A 15,838-nucleotide genomic window follows, 5' to 3' on the forward strand; every position below is an offset into this window, starting at 1 on the left:
ATGATGTGTCCTGATGTAACGTAACTGGTACTATGTAAAGCGCTCTGATACCTGATTCAGTTCGGGTCAAGTTTGCGCTATATAAATCTCTGCAAAAAAAAAATATATATATGGTGGCCGTCTGCATAGCCTATGTCCTTCTGCTGCAACTGCCCTTTCCAACGCTGTATTGGGTGTTGTGATTGGCGCTGTGGTTACTGAGATTACCCGCCTCAAAGGTTTGGGCTCTCTCTTCATAATTTTAGTATGGACTTCAAATTAGGAAGACAACTTGCAGATCACTTTCACAAGATGATGGAATTTACTTTGTCATAATCATTGAATTAGCAGAGCTCACTAACTCTTCTCTCCAAAGCCTGATTAAAAAGGACATGTTTTAAAAGCCACTAACCTTGTTCTTGCCCATACAGACTTGAGGATTATCGCAAGAAAGTAGGGTATTTAATCCCCCTTAACGCTTATCAATTCATACCTTAGATATACAAGTTGGTTCATATTACTGATGCTTTACTGGTTCTTATGTTGGGCTACTCTCATCATTTCAGTCCTATTTTCTATTTAGTGTTCCTTCTTAAATTACGATGAGGAAATCAATATTGCAAGGTTCTATACATTATGGGTTTTAGTGCTACTACATTTTGAGCTATAACAACAGATAAACATGCAAAATACATATTAAACCTTGAGTGGCAATTAATTCAGTAGCTCGACCAGAGTGGGTACCGTAAAATGTAAGTGTTGCCTGGCCTGCATCAATCCATACAAAGACTACTGCTTGAATCATGGGAAAAAATGCATGTTCTCAACAGGTGCTGATGTTGCTCTATTTATTTCAGAAAACATTGAAAGATGACAAAGCAGACAAGGTGCTTCTGCTCGCCAAGAGCCTCGCTCGTGTAGGTCACCATACTGTTTACATAGTGCATTAAGTAAAACATTTATCATATGTTCTTAATAGATTTGGAAGAAATGCCCAAACTGGGTGCTTTCACTATTAAACTGCGAAAGTGATGCAGCAATAGTAAATATTGTATATTAATTCAAGACAAGTTTACATTTTTTTAACATAATTTGAGGCTATGTGAATGTGTGTATGGGCTGGTATGAGATGCAGGTACTCCCAGACAGATCCTGTCACATTTTACATGTAATACTATTTCATGCATCAGGTTCATTGGTTCCCCGTTTTTCATTTAGAAAGGAAGTCTTAAGGAGGTTATGCAGTTCATCAGTATCCTTAATGCGAATGATTTGAATTTAATATTTACTCACATGAACAGAAGTGAGATTATATTTTTGGATGTTCAATTAACTGTAGAGGATGAACAAACTATCTCTTCTTTGCATAGTAAGGCTAGATTAGCAAATAGAATGCAACATGCTAGTAGTTTATATTGCACCTGCAAAAACGGAACATACCGTGCAAGGAGCTCCTCTGCTATTTGAATGCTACAAGCATAATGGAAATAAAAAAAATAAAAAGCTACCCGATGCATGACAGATAACATACTAGAGCAAATTAAAGATCTAGAAGACCAAATAAGAAGCAGGTTGAAATCAAGGATTAAAGGAGCAAACGCAAGGCACATTAGTTAATTATAAAGTGGATATTAAACCAAGAAAATAGCACAAATTCTTAAGGGATAAGCTAGATTATTAAACTGGAATAATACTCACTTTTGCAAAAGGATTTGAAGTGCAGAGAAAGAAGCTTTTCAAATGAAAACAATTTGACCAAAGCATTAGGGATATTTCAGAAACTACTTTGGACTCTGCCTTATCTGAAGGATAATCAAGTAGAGCCTCGGGATCTGACACCATGAACTGCTTCAACTTTTTAGATAAATACAGTTGGCTGAGGCAAGCCCAACATAACATGTGGAGAACCCCCCAACTCAGACAAGGAGCAGAAGAGGAGAAACAGAAGAAAAATCCAGTGGTCAATGAGGCAATAACAAAAACACCAAAGGAGACAATTACTTCAAAATTAGGACAATGTAGTAATTAATTTGAGCAATTGTGCCTTGAGGAGGAGATGGTAGAAATAAAATGAAGACTCACTTTCTGTCTGACTTCCAGATTTGACTATGTACTAACAAGAATAGACTTATTCCAGTTTGTCAGAAAACTTTAAATAACTCAATACAAATTTTCAGAATAAGAAAAAATGGGGCAATCAAAAGACCCAAACTATGGTAAACAGAATTGCTTACCTGGTGTGGCTTTAGAGACCTTGCAAACAATGGAATTGTTGAATCACAAACGTCCAGAAAGTGCTGTGAATCAATAGGGTCATACAGCAGTGGAAATTGTTCTTGACAATTTAGGGATTGAACAAAGTAGTTGACGGAGTGGCTTTAAACCAAACAGCATGACACCAAAAACAGTTTTCACAAAGTTGTCAATAAAGAACTTATTAAAATCAGATCTCAACAACGACCAAGGAGACTATACAACCTATTATTGGAATAATAGAGCTCCTTGCAGAACCTCAAGGAAGGTCTGAGTACCCTAATGAAGCCATCCAAAAAAAGGAGGTAACTGGTTATCTTGACTAGAGAATATTTTGAGGTTGAGTATTTTGGACAACGTGTCGACCAGAACTGCTACAAACTCTTTAGCAAAACAGATATCAAATCTTTCATGAAATATTAGACAAATGGAGTTATAAAGAGGTACATAATTATGAAGACCTTTCTGAAATATAGGCATTCACAGGTGCAGACCTATCATTCCTAAGGTGAACAAGGATGGCATCCCCCTCTCTAGTTTACTTGAAATAGAGTTTGCAGAAAAACACATCATGATACATTGACCCTTATTTATTCCTTTTTGTGAAATAGCTTAGCTCCGACATTAGAAACAAAAAGACTTTATGCAAATCATCTGGGATCAGATGGGAAGATGAATTCTTAATGATATCCCAGGATGTTACCAGTCTATATAGATGCATTTTTCACACTGATGAAAGCATGGCTTGTGAACACTTTTTGAAGGGTAGAACACTTAAATATTGCCAGTATAATCAAATGATTCTCAGTATTTTCAATACTGCTTGACTGAAAATATCTTCTTCTTCTGTGGACAGTATTATAGGCAGAAGAGAGTCACAGCAATGGGCCCCTGTTTCACCCACAGTTAGCCAAATCTTTTTATGGACTGGTGGGAGAAGCAGGTGACTTGGGCGAACACCATTGAGAACTGGTTGGACCACATTATCCTATGGGTAAGGTATATAGATCTTTTTATGATCTGGAAAGAAGAAGAATTCACAGCAGAGGGGTTTGTTGATCAACTTCTTAATAAGAACACCCTTGCCGTGCATTCCACCAGTACAATGAATAGGTTTTAAGTACATTTTTGGTCCTCAAATTGACAGTACACTATATAATCAAGAGTACACAGTACAGAAAGCCTACTGCTAACAGTATACTTTAATGTATGCGTAACCATCGAAAAAATCTGAAGTGGAGCAGATGTATTTGCAGTGATAGAGCATTGTGAGAAAGTCAAGCAGATGAGGATAGTGAGAGTTAGCGAATGAGGATATCCTAGGCAAGTACTAATTAAAGATGTGGAACTTATGAAAAAGCACAATTCAGGAATTATTACTAGATAAGGTATTACTATTGACAAGACAAGAACCCACAGCAAGATTCATAAGTACGCTTTCTACAGATTCAGCAAGGATACACAGGTAGAATTGGCAAACACTCACTGCAGATACTATCATAGGAAACATTGTTAACCCTTAGCCACAGACTACCTATGGGAAAAATACCTGATTACAAGATCATCTGGTACATAGCCACTTCCTATGAATAAGCAATACCAGAAATGGTATGCAGGATAAAGGTTATTTATCCATATATGCAGTGTAATACATTTAAGTTCAGCAGCAAGATCACTACATACCACATTCCAGGAAGGGGCAAACACACCAATAACTAAGCTTTTGAACTGTATCTCGCACTATACTGTTTATTGTCCAATATGCCCCTGCAGTAAAAGATATATAGGGAGTACAACACATCAGACTCAATGGAGAATACTAGAACATCTAATAGCCAAAACAGAGAAAAGGCCCATCACTGAGTAGTTTCATTCTAGTTTCATGCCAAGTTTGGGGACATTTCATTCAGAGTTTATTTTTGTTTATTACAAAGTTAACATTACATAAAATATTTCTAGCCTCCCTTGATGGATCTGCACAAATCTTGCCCAATCCGCAGAAGGATAAACATTTTACATTTTTTCCTGATTTCGTGTGGATTTGTCAAATAAAGGCAAATATTTAAAACTTTAAACACATCTGATCCCCTCTTTACTGTGCCTCCCTTGACAAACATACACAAATTAAATGCATGTTCTAACAGTCCTAAAGTTAAAGGCACATCAAAAATATACCTTTCCAGCTGTCAAAGCTCTATAATTCGATCTCTTCATACCCAGACAGATTTGGGGTAATTTTCTGTACAGCCATTTTCTGTATCAAGAAGTAAAATCATGAGTGGGGTTCACAGTCTGCATTCATGTACTGGTGCATTTAGTGCTATTTCTTAGCTCAATATGCATCGACATTTTGATTCAAGGTTGCATTTTGCCCTATGAAAATAGAGCATAATGCCAGCAGTAAGCTTGGGGAAAATCCTACCTCCAAGAGCATTTAGGGATGGCTCACTATTCATGTTCCATTTCTTAGAGCAAAAAGCGTTATCACCCCATTTTGTACTCAAGCGAACATTTTTTCACTACGAAATTGCGCTAAATAAAGAAATACTCTTCTCAGATACTTATGTGTAATCTTGTGGAATTTGCAAGTGATTCCTCATGAATGTGCTACACTGAATTATTGAACCCCTACTTTAATCCACTACCAGGCACTCCCTATGCATTTATCTCACTTTTGTCTATGCCTGCTCTCTCCCTTTGTGATGGATTTCACAGTATATTACTCCATCTTTCCAATTTGTTTGGTTTTCCCTCTTTTCCTCTTAGTAAAAATGTCTGACACCGAACATAAGTGTCAGTCCTCAAAAATGAGTGCCAGTGGAAATAGTCTTTGAAGAAAAATAAAAAATAAACAGTGCACTGTATTTGCCTCTGCTTTAATGAAAGTCTATGAAGAAAACATCAGATGGCGTACTTGGCAGGAGGATACTAATCACTTCTATTCTAGAACTTCTTTAGTGTACAATTTTATTGATAGGAGTACACCAACTCATGTTTTCCAGAGCAGTTCATGATCGCAAAGGCATCGTTTTGGATTTCTTAATTCCACAGTTCATTCCATATTTTTTTTTTACATTGGATAGCATTGTCAACAATTTTTCATATTGCACACAGCGGCTTTTTTACTCAATTAGTTTGAATTACTAGTCAAACACTATGGTTCATTCATTTGGTGTAAAGATGGCGACCGCGTTGCATTGAGATGCCATCTTACAAGAGCAGTCCTGTCTCTATTTCCATTCGATTTTTCCAATGCCAAACACCACAATCATTCTAACACGTGACAGATCAAATATAGACACACACAGTGTTTTTTCGAAGGTAAGAAGTTCTTTGAGAATCCTCAGTACTTGCTGTTATTTCACTAACATGCACGCATAGGCTACAGTTATTGTTATTCATCACCCTACAGTGACATCGTTAACTAATTTGTGCATTTTTGACCGCCTCGGGATATAATGGCTTTCCCTAGCAGAGAGAACTTAAAGGTATTATCTTTTATATACTTTTTTTTATTCGGCACTACTCTGTTCATCAAGATTCATTTAATAACAGTCATTTTCATAATGATTACTCTGCAGGCCACGTTTTTGAAACAAACACAAAAAGATTTTCCTCATAAGTTCACACAGTTTCATTACTTCGAGTAAGTGGCTGTCTTCTTATCACTATAGTTCAGTCTTAGTTTATAACAGGCATCTCTAACTACTTTGATGTCGACATTATACTCTAGGTTGGTGAAACCTTTCTGACTTTCTCTTCTTTTTCCCCCCATTTCAGCCATTGTTTCAGTATTTCCTCAACTTATTAGATGATTGCATCATTCTTCATCTTTTTATAGCCACTGAAAAAACATTTTGCTTGGTTGGTGAAGGAATTGTTTAATCTAATCCTACAGCTCTGTTTAATAAACTAGCAAATCTATAGTTCTCAGTGAGAACTTTTTAACACAGACACAGCCATCGCATGTGCAAGAGCAACTCCTTTCTGTATATTGTCGGACAATTAAATGAGAATTTTTATTTCTTGTTTTAACAGTGCCCCCTGAAGAAGGGATCTTTTTCCTGAAAGGCATTGGACATGCACAACAACTTCTTAAGAAAACATTAATTCTTGTTAAGTAGGAAAATATGTAATGTTACTTTCAAAATGATTATTATGAAGTCTCAAATACCAATGCATGATTTATTAAACACCGTTCTTTGAAATAGTGTTTATAAGTGTGGAAAGTTATCCACAATATTAAACTAGACAGTGTAACTGACTTTAACATGTTTTTATTGAATGTAAATTGAAGTATAAATTTGTGAAATATTGTTGAATTAATCTACAAGCTGTGCGACCAGGCAACAAGTGATCCTGTACACTTGCTATAGAAATACTGCTAAATAGCCATTTTTGATCTAAAAGAATCAGGATCTCACCTGATTCTTGTCTTTTGAAATGTATCCTTTGCCCAACACTCTCAACCACTGGCTCAAATTAAACACTGAATCAACTGAACATAAGGTAAAAACCTGATACTTATTGTAAATGTTACAATTGTTTATAACCTAGATCAAAACGGGCTCACAAAATGGCAATTTAGTCACTAACAATATGGTCAACATGCATGCAGGATACTATGCAACTGGTCAACTACTAGATGTGCAGATTTTATTATGGAATCCTACAACTCAGGTATTAAAATATTGCATCAACACAAGGACCATCTCACAACTTTGAAATGCCGAGGAATTTCTAGAAACAGTTTAAAAAAAACTTTTACAAATTATGCTAATTACTTGATTTGATTATGTTTGAGCAAAAATGTTAATGTAAATGACACCCTGGTCTTCCGCTAATTGCTGAATATTAAAATGTATGTGAGCAAAACTGTACCCTCAATACTTAGGACTCCAAAATTGTACTTCAATTTCTAGAAAGATAAAGAATAAAATAATCCTATTGAACTGTTTCAAAACTCAAAATAGCTTCACCTGAATACAGATGCATAGAATTTGTAAAAAGCGTTTAAATGAGGATTACAATTATCTGACACCCAGAATTGGTTCATATGTAATTTTTCTTTTGTAAGTTTTTTTTAATCATGATCAAATTGGGTAGTACAAACATGAAATCCAGTTGGTATAGCTTATGAATTGCCCACTTGGGCTCAATTGGGTGTTTTGCAGTAAGGATCAATATGTTGGTCTGTGTTTACCTATTAATGTATTTATGCAGAAAGTTAATTATGATGCAACAAACATGTTTGGGAAAGTAGATTAATAACTTAACAAACAGTAGTGGTATTATGCCAGAGCTTATTTAAAGCTATTACACTGATCATGACATGTGGTCATTACCAATTTAATCATGATCATAGATTGATTGATGAACTTCAATTAACTTTAAATGTTTGTTGCACATTATGATTATAAGGGATTGAAGTGATTTTAATGTTACAATTTTTGTTTGATTATAATTTAACATGAGGTCAGCGAAAAGAGAACACACTAAAAAAATGCAGTCTGTCATTGATATAATTGATCATGTGGACACTATACGAGATGCCAGAGAAAGGTCACGCTGTGACCAAAATGAGTAATGGCTGATTAAGAGCAAATAAATCTTTGGAGATATTTAGAGTCTGTGCCTAGTCCTTTGGTGGATTTACATTACAGACTGTGTTTCATGTGAAACAGAGTGGCTGTCTCTGGATGCACAGACCCTCATCATAACTTGGTTAGTGGAACAATAGCATTGGCAGCGTTTCTGGTGTCCCTTTAATTTTACTTAAAAAATGTCTGCTCTACCCCACATAGACATAGTTCTATATGTAGTGGTGCATTATGGAACGAGTTGGACGACTCGGTCCGCACGATATGCAGTCGGGGAAAAGTGATCACAGCAGGTTGGGCGGAACTCCATTTTACAGCAAATTGCACTGTAAAGAGATTCAAAGCACACGAACATGTCAGCAAATGTGGTGCATGAGAGGAAGAAGCATCTGGCCAACTGTTTGACAGTGTATCCAGCTTAAGTGAATCAATTCAACCGCAGGTATTGGTCAGCTGTAAAAATGGTACAGATGTCAGGACCAAGATGAGACACATAGGAAAATTCATGAGGAGTGAGCAAGCAAAGTGGTGGAAGATAAAGTCAATATTTAAGTACTTGGAGGTTCTAGGAAATCTAATGGATTAAGAATTCTTGTGTCCCCCTGCTACGATAGTCCTAATGTTGAGATGAGAGAGTGGGCTTTGAGCAATATTGAGACATCAATATGCCTCATGCAAATCATAGTAAAAAATGCTGAGATAGATGGAAACCTACAACCATAACAAATCAATCAACTTAACGATGAAATGGATGTATAATAGGAAGAAGTCTCTAAAATTCATGAGGACATGACAACCCAATCTAGAAAGCAAGAGGATATTATAAAAGCAAAAAAAAGCACATTAAATTCCAAAGGGATAAGGTGGATTATGAGTGAGGACAACCTTTTCTAGGCAGTTCGATAATCTGGAAAAACAGACATTAACTGAAAGCAACCGGAGCTACAAGAAAATAAGGTGAGCAAAACCGTACTGAATATATCTCTTAATTGGAAGCTGACTGAGTGGATGTGGGACTACTGGCTGGTGTGCAAAGAATAACAAAGCTATCATTAAGTTCAATTAATTTAATGATGAGAAAGCTATGCCACTATGCGTTATTGATGTATATTTTTCAGATTCATTCAGACAATGAATGCTGAGAGAAACTTAGTCTGGAGTGAGTGTTGTTGACTGCCAGAAGACTATGCTGAAGAGACAAGCTGCTGACATGGAGGCTGGAGGTGCCCAGAGTGAATCAGTCATGAGCACAAAGAGTAAGCAAAAGACTGAAGGACACAAAGTGCTGTCTACAAGTAAAAAGAAATTATGTCAGTCAGTCAGACAGAAATACTTCATTCGGTTTTTCAAATTTAAAAACCATAAAAGCAATGATACCACAATTAATATATTACACATTTAAAACATAATCAGTAATTATAGACACATTCCATTATATAAAAAACATTTCATTTAAAAAGTAACAAATATAAACAGATAGCCACTGGGGAGCAGCTGTAATAGTGACAGAAAATTTATAGGACAGCTAGTTCTCCCTAGGATTCCTGGATTTAAGGTCTGATTTTAAAAAAACAATCAAGAATAGGGTGCTTTCCGGCTTCAACATTTGCAAGTAACAAAGGGCTGGGCGAACCTGGGTGAAATTCAGTTTTTTTAGAAGGGGCTTTAAAAAGAACCTCAGAGCTGCATCATAAAGAGGACAAATAAATAAAAAGTGTACCAAGTCCTGCGGAGACACATTGTCGCAGCCGCAGGACGCCAACGCTTGTCCTCTATGAGAGCACCTCGGAACAGCTAATAAAAGGTGAAAATAGTCCAGCCGGAACCTTGTTAATAAAAACCGCTCGTATCCTGATATTGTCCAAGATAAATAAGGTTCCAGGGAGGGTGTGATTTTAAGCATCACAAAGCTGCGAACGCTGAGTTTTGCCATTTCCACCCCCTCTCGATTGAGTTTTTTCATTAATGTGAAGGATTTTTTCACAAAGTCCACATCTGCATTAACAATCGAGTCTGGGTTTAAAAAGAGGTCCGGATGCCCTAGTGCAAAGAAACAGCCTTTTAGATATTTCAGCCATGGAATATTGAGCATGTGGTCCAAGGACAATACTTCTTTTAAAAACTGGTGATTGAGGACCAATTGTTTGTTTAACCAACATTTTAACCAAAATACTAGAGGCCGTAGTGCTATGATGTCTCCAATAAAGGGTGTACGGTTTCCTCATGAACTATTAAGTTAGAGGTTCCTTTTGGTACCCCCAGGAGCTGTTTTAAGAAAATATTTTCAGCCACCCCTATGCCCTCGGCTGCCACATACCCCCAAAGTTTGCTGCCATAACTTCCTACTGCAACACTTTTAGCCTGTTTAATCTTTAGTAATGCAGCAATTGGACGCTTTCCCATTTATTTTGCAAAGTTGAGCATGGCAGCGTTTGTCCGAATTACCTCCCATCTTTTCCGTTGCAACAATGGTCCCCATTTTATTTGGTTGTCAAATAAGACTCCCAAATAAGAAAATGATGTGGTCAGGGGAACCTTCTTTGTGTTTACCACAAAGGGATATCGTTTCTTGGAAAGCTGTCCCACCTGCATAATAAAGGATTTAGCGTTATTAATAGCTAAGTCGCGGGCAGCCATGAAGCTACAGAAGGCATTCAGTAAAGACTGCAGACCTCTTTCAGTTCTAGCCAGGAGGACTGCATCATCCGCACAAAGCAGGATGGGCAAACCCCTGCTACCAAAATAGGGGAAGTCCACTCCAGTGTTCACCAGATAATCGTCCAGATCATTAATATAAAGGTTAAAAAGAAAGGGGGCCAAGATGCAGCCCTGCCTTACACCCCTATGGACGCAAAAATCCCTGGATACCTTAAGGTCCTGCGAAAATCTAACCTTGGCCTTTGTGTCCCTGTGCAGATCCCTCAGAAAGTAGACCAAAGAGGCTTCCACCCCCATGGTGCCCATGGAGTTCCACAGTTTCCCCCGGTTGACACAATCAAACACGGAGGAAAGGTCCATGAACGCCATGTGTATGGTGCCCCGTCGGGCTATGGTATATTTTCCGAGGACCATATATAGATTAAGGCATTGCGCCAGTGTCGAATGACATGGCCGAAAACCATATTGAATTTTAGAAATAACCCGGTTATCATCAGCCCACGAGGTCAGTCTATTCAATATTACACCCCCCATGACTTTAACTACAGAGTCAATGAGGGAGATCGGTCTATAACAGGTAGTACTATTCCGGTCTCCCTTCTTGAACACTGGCACAATTGTAGATGTGCCCTATGACCCTGGGCATCCGGACTTTGCCGCTGCGTTAAGCACGGCTGTAAGGACTGGCGCCCATAGGGACACTTTTGACTTGAAATGATCAGGGGGTATGCCGTCTGGTCCTGGTGCTTTATTGCTTGTCAGCCCTAGAATGCCTCTCTCCAACTCATTCATGGTAAAAACAGGTAAGTGTGCACCTTGCCCACCGCCATGCGAATGTAACTGGGGAGTGCTGCTCTTAAAGATGGGACTGAAGTGGGTCACCCAATCGTCTTCAGTGATATTGGTACGGACTGCGTGCTCCCCTTCCCTGTCAAGCAAGGGTCTATTAATAATGCCCCAAAATCTCTCGCTGTTCCCTAATGTTTTAGGATCTAAAAGTTCTTGCCAGGTCTTGTCTTTTAGTTCTGCTTTACGTTGTCCTAAGGCTCTTTTATAGGTCAGACGTAGAGACCGTATCAGTGCATGATCTCTGGGGACAATTTTCAGAGCACCCTTTAACTCTCTTGCTGCTTTTGAACAATTATGATCAAACCATTTAGGGTCCCTCAGCGATGGACCAGATATGGGAGTTGATAGCATAGACCCTACTTTTATGACAATCTCCTCAAGTGCTTGGAGGGTGTCCAACGGGAGGGATGCAGGAAACACACAGGAGTTTGGTTCGGGGGCACATGATTTGTGGAAACTGTCATATAGTATGTCAGGGTTCACAGTTGACCTCTTAAGTCTGCGCCTTCCACCTGTAGGTTTCAAAACACCCTGGGTTTTCAACTTTTCTCGTTGGTTCAGTAGATTTCCACCCAGGTAAACACAGATGAGATTGTGATCGCTGTAGATACTTTCCTGGATTTTAAAGCCCGATATGATGGATTGAAGACCATTAGAAAGCAGGATATGATCTATAAAATACCCCCCAGTATGGCCTTTAAATGTGGGGACGGACTGGATACTACAAATGTCCACCACAGACATGGCTGAAACCAGATCAAATTCATTAAGTAAATCATTCAGCATTTCTCCCCGACCAGAGTGTTCGAAGTGAAGTCCCCCCATCTCATCACATCCTAATTCTCCCATAGCAGTGTACATTGGATTCCCACATGGATGCACATTGAAGTCCCCAATTAACATGATTCGGGGAGAGTTACTTCCACAGTGCTGTGACAAAATCCCCCAATTCTGCAATCTTGCAGTCCCCTCTAGCATTTACTGCGTTATAAAAATTTATCATAGACAGCATTGTGTTCCCTCTCTTTAGGGTCACTGCTTGGATGTCGGTGTTATTAGAAATTATTGGTTTCACTACACAATTCAAGGCTAACGCAATGTATATAGCCAGGCCTCCTTTAGCTCTGCCACTACTTGACAGTGTTTCCGGCAGAAAGAAGACTTTATATCCTTCTAAAAAGATGTTACACTCCACCAACCAAGTCTCTTGCAGACATATCACGGAGTAAGTCTTTAAGAACTCTACCCACTTTGGGTCTTGGACCTTCCCCGCCAGCCCAGCAATGTACCATGAGATGACATTATGAGCCACTTGGCTATATGGAGCCTCTGTAGAAACCATTTTTAGTACCTCTGGGCCAACAGATGTACGGCCGTCATCCATAGTTTGTCTAGAGAGTCCCCCCCTATAGGCTGATATTGGGGGAATGTCAGTGGTTCGTTGGGAACTGTGTGGGCCTTAAGTCAATCGCAGTCCTCTAACAAGGAGAGGGCTGCGAATCTATTTGGCGCTAGCGGGAAGGGTGTTCGGGTACATTCTCCCCAGGTACTTTCTGTTACCAAGCCTGGGGTCAGGTGATTAAATCTATTTAGTCTATTGTCAGAATCGAATCTGGACGGCTGCCAGATAGTATGTGCAGTTAGATTATTTCTATTTGATGATGTCGGTTGATAAAAGAAACCCAGGGGCCATTTTAAACTGTTTTGCTTTGGTCTCTCTGAATATTCTTTCGACCACCAAACGATCGTTAAAATTCACAATTATACAATCGCCCCAACCTGCCTTTCTCGAGTTTCCCAACCAACCTACTTGTCGCGCCATGATGATGTTATGAAGCGATACAAAAGGGGATACAAAAGGGGATGCAAAAGGGGATGATGGACGGAGCGTTTGAACAAATCAAACACTCACCCCCAGTCAACTGATCTGGGTTTAATCCATCACCATTCTTTAGTTCACTCAGCCACCCCAGTTCAGACATGGCTATATGCAAATCAGTCTGACCCTGTGCCTTATGGGAACAGTCCAGCCCAAACTGCCAAGCCCTGTCTTCCCTGGACCGGAAACAAGCATCCTGGGACCGGTTTCGGATTCATAATCCTCATCAGCCAGGCTATCTTGAATCCAGTGGCCAAGTGAACAAGGGACTCACGTCTGAGCATACCCTGCCACAATTAGGGCGAACAAAGCGATACAAAAGGGGATGATGGACGGAGCGTTTGAACAAATCAAACACTCACCCCCAGTCAAACTTGTATCGCTATGATGATGTTATGGCCTATTTCAGAACCCACAGAGGTATTGCTAGAAAACCAGTGAATCACCTTATTCTTAAGCTGATAAAACGCTTCTGTGGAGCCATGGTGAAGCGTTGGCATGTTACCTAAGGTAACCACCAATGGTGTTGATTGGGGAGGCAAGTCTATTGTTAAAGAGTTAGAGCTGCAAAAGGTTGTTTCCCCCAAAGTCCCGCCCCTATTATACTCTGGGCCCTGCATTGTATGTTTTTGCTGAGCCGTTGGGGGTAGCTTATTCAATGGCATATCCTCAGTAGTAACCCTTGCCATACTCTCTGGAGGTCTAATGCTCAGACGACTTCCAGGGTGAGCCCTATTACTAAGTGGAGCTTCACGAATAGATTTGTCTAATACTTGTACTGCACCTGCTAAAAGAGTCGGCTTGGCTAACTTAGTATTCGAAGTGGCAAGAGGACCGGAAGAAATCTGATTCATATTGGTGAGCCTATGTTCTATGTCAGACAGTTTGGACATAATTGGTGCCAACCTTTCCTCCAACACGGTACTCAGCATTATTTTAAGAGTTTCCATCAATTGCTTCTCACCCCCAAAAACTCTCCCTTGGTCTAAGGTCAGTCCCTGCGGTTCATTAGGTTTTTTTGTTTTTGCTTGTCCCGCAATGGCCTTACACTTCCTTTTAAGACTGCCAGCGGGGCGACCTACCATCCTCGAAGGTGGAGGTGGGGATGGACTACGGCCCCGAAGGCCTCTGTTGGCGTAGCTGTGATCTTCCCCCCAGTGCCACGCTCCCTCATAATAGCAGCATTTACAGTATTTGCAGGGCCTTTGTTGTTTACGATAGTTATTAAGGGGGACAAGGGCTGTGATGGTGCCTCTCCCGTGTCTGTGGGTGTACCATTCGGCCGGTCTCTATCCAATGTTTCACTATCTGGACCCACACGATGACAAGTGCCCTCTGGTCCATCTATTGTGTCATTATAAATATCATTTGGGCGCTCCCCAAGGTGTTGAAGAGAACGCACCGGTGATCTGGAGAGACGCCTATTCACCAGTTCGATCTCCTTGTCTATAACTGAGGCTGCCCTTGTTAGGAAGTCATCCATGGTTATAACTATTGATTTTGTGGAAGCTAATGCCCCTGTTGGTGCTGTCTGTAGCTTCCTTCTAACCATAATTACCAGACTGTAGAGAAAAAAGAATAAAAAAGGGGGGGCATCAAATAGTGAACTAACAACCTAGCTAAAACAACCAATAGGTCTACACAGTTCAGTGGCAATCGGCACGTAACAATAGGTACATAAATGAATGACCAGCCGGTGTACGAAATCCAATCGAGTTTTAGCAGCCCTAGGTATCTTATGTGCAAAAATGCGCTTGCATAAATTGCTTAATGCAATATCATGTGCAACATCGGCAAGTTCGGTGAGCAGAATTACAGAGTCCAAAGTCCAGACAGGATTTAGCAGCAATTAGTCTCTCAGTGCCAGGAATATACTTACAAAAAGTGCTTGGTGCAGTGACATATGGAACACAAAACCACGTAGCTCAGAGGTGGACCATAAAAGTAACAGTACCTTACTCCTTGGTGAAATAATTGTCTCTCGGTTGTGAAGATTTTAGGGGGGGTGGCCCAGCCCAGCCTCTTCCGGCCTTTGACGGGGGCAGACGGGCCCGCCCTTGACCCGGGCAGCGCCCGGACACGCCCGCGCGCGTCCTGCGCTGCGGGAGGAGCTGTGGTGTTTTAAGCGCCTCCGGGCGATTGCAGATGACGACGTTGGTGGGTGCGATGCAGGGGAGCCTGGGAGATGCAGTCTCCGTAGCCCAAGGCAACCCGACGCGCAGCCAGCACAAACAGCAAGGACCTCGCAAGCTGTCCCCCTCCTCGCTCCCCGGAGAAGAAAAATGCCAATAGCCAGCCGTCACAGCAATCCTGGGCAAAGGTAGGTTCTGAGAAGGTCCCGTGCTGCCGGAGGGGCTGTGGTGTTTTAAGCACCTCCTGGCGTTTGCAGATGACGACGTTAGTGGGCGCGACGCAGAGGAGCCTGGGAGATGTAGTCTCTGTTGCCCAAGGCAACCCCAAGCGCAGCCAGCACAAACGGCAAGGACCTCGCAAGCTGTCCCCCTCCTCGCTCCTCGCTCCCCGGAAAAGAAAAATGCCAATAGCCTGCCCTCACAGCAATCCTGGGCGAAGGTAGGTTCTGAGAAATTATGTTTTAGGTGTGTGGATTTTCATTAATACA

This window comes from Lissotriton helveticus, chromosome 10, assembly GCF_964261635.1.
Source record: "Lissotriton helveticus chromosome 10, aLisHel1.1, whole genome shotgun sequence".
Taxonomy (NCBI): domain Eukaryota; kingdom Metazoa; phylum Chordata; class Amphibia; order Caudata; family Salamandridae; genus Lissotriton; species Lissotriton helveticus.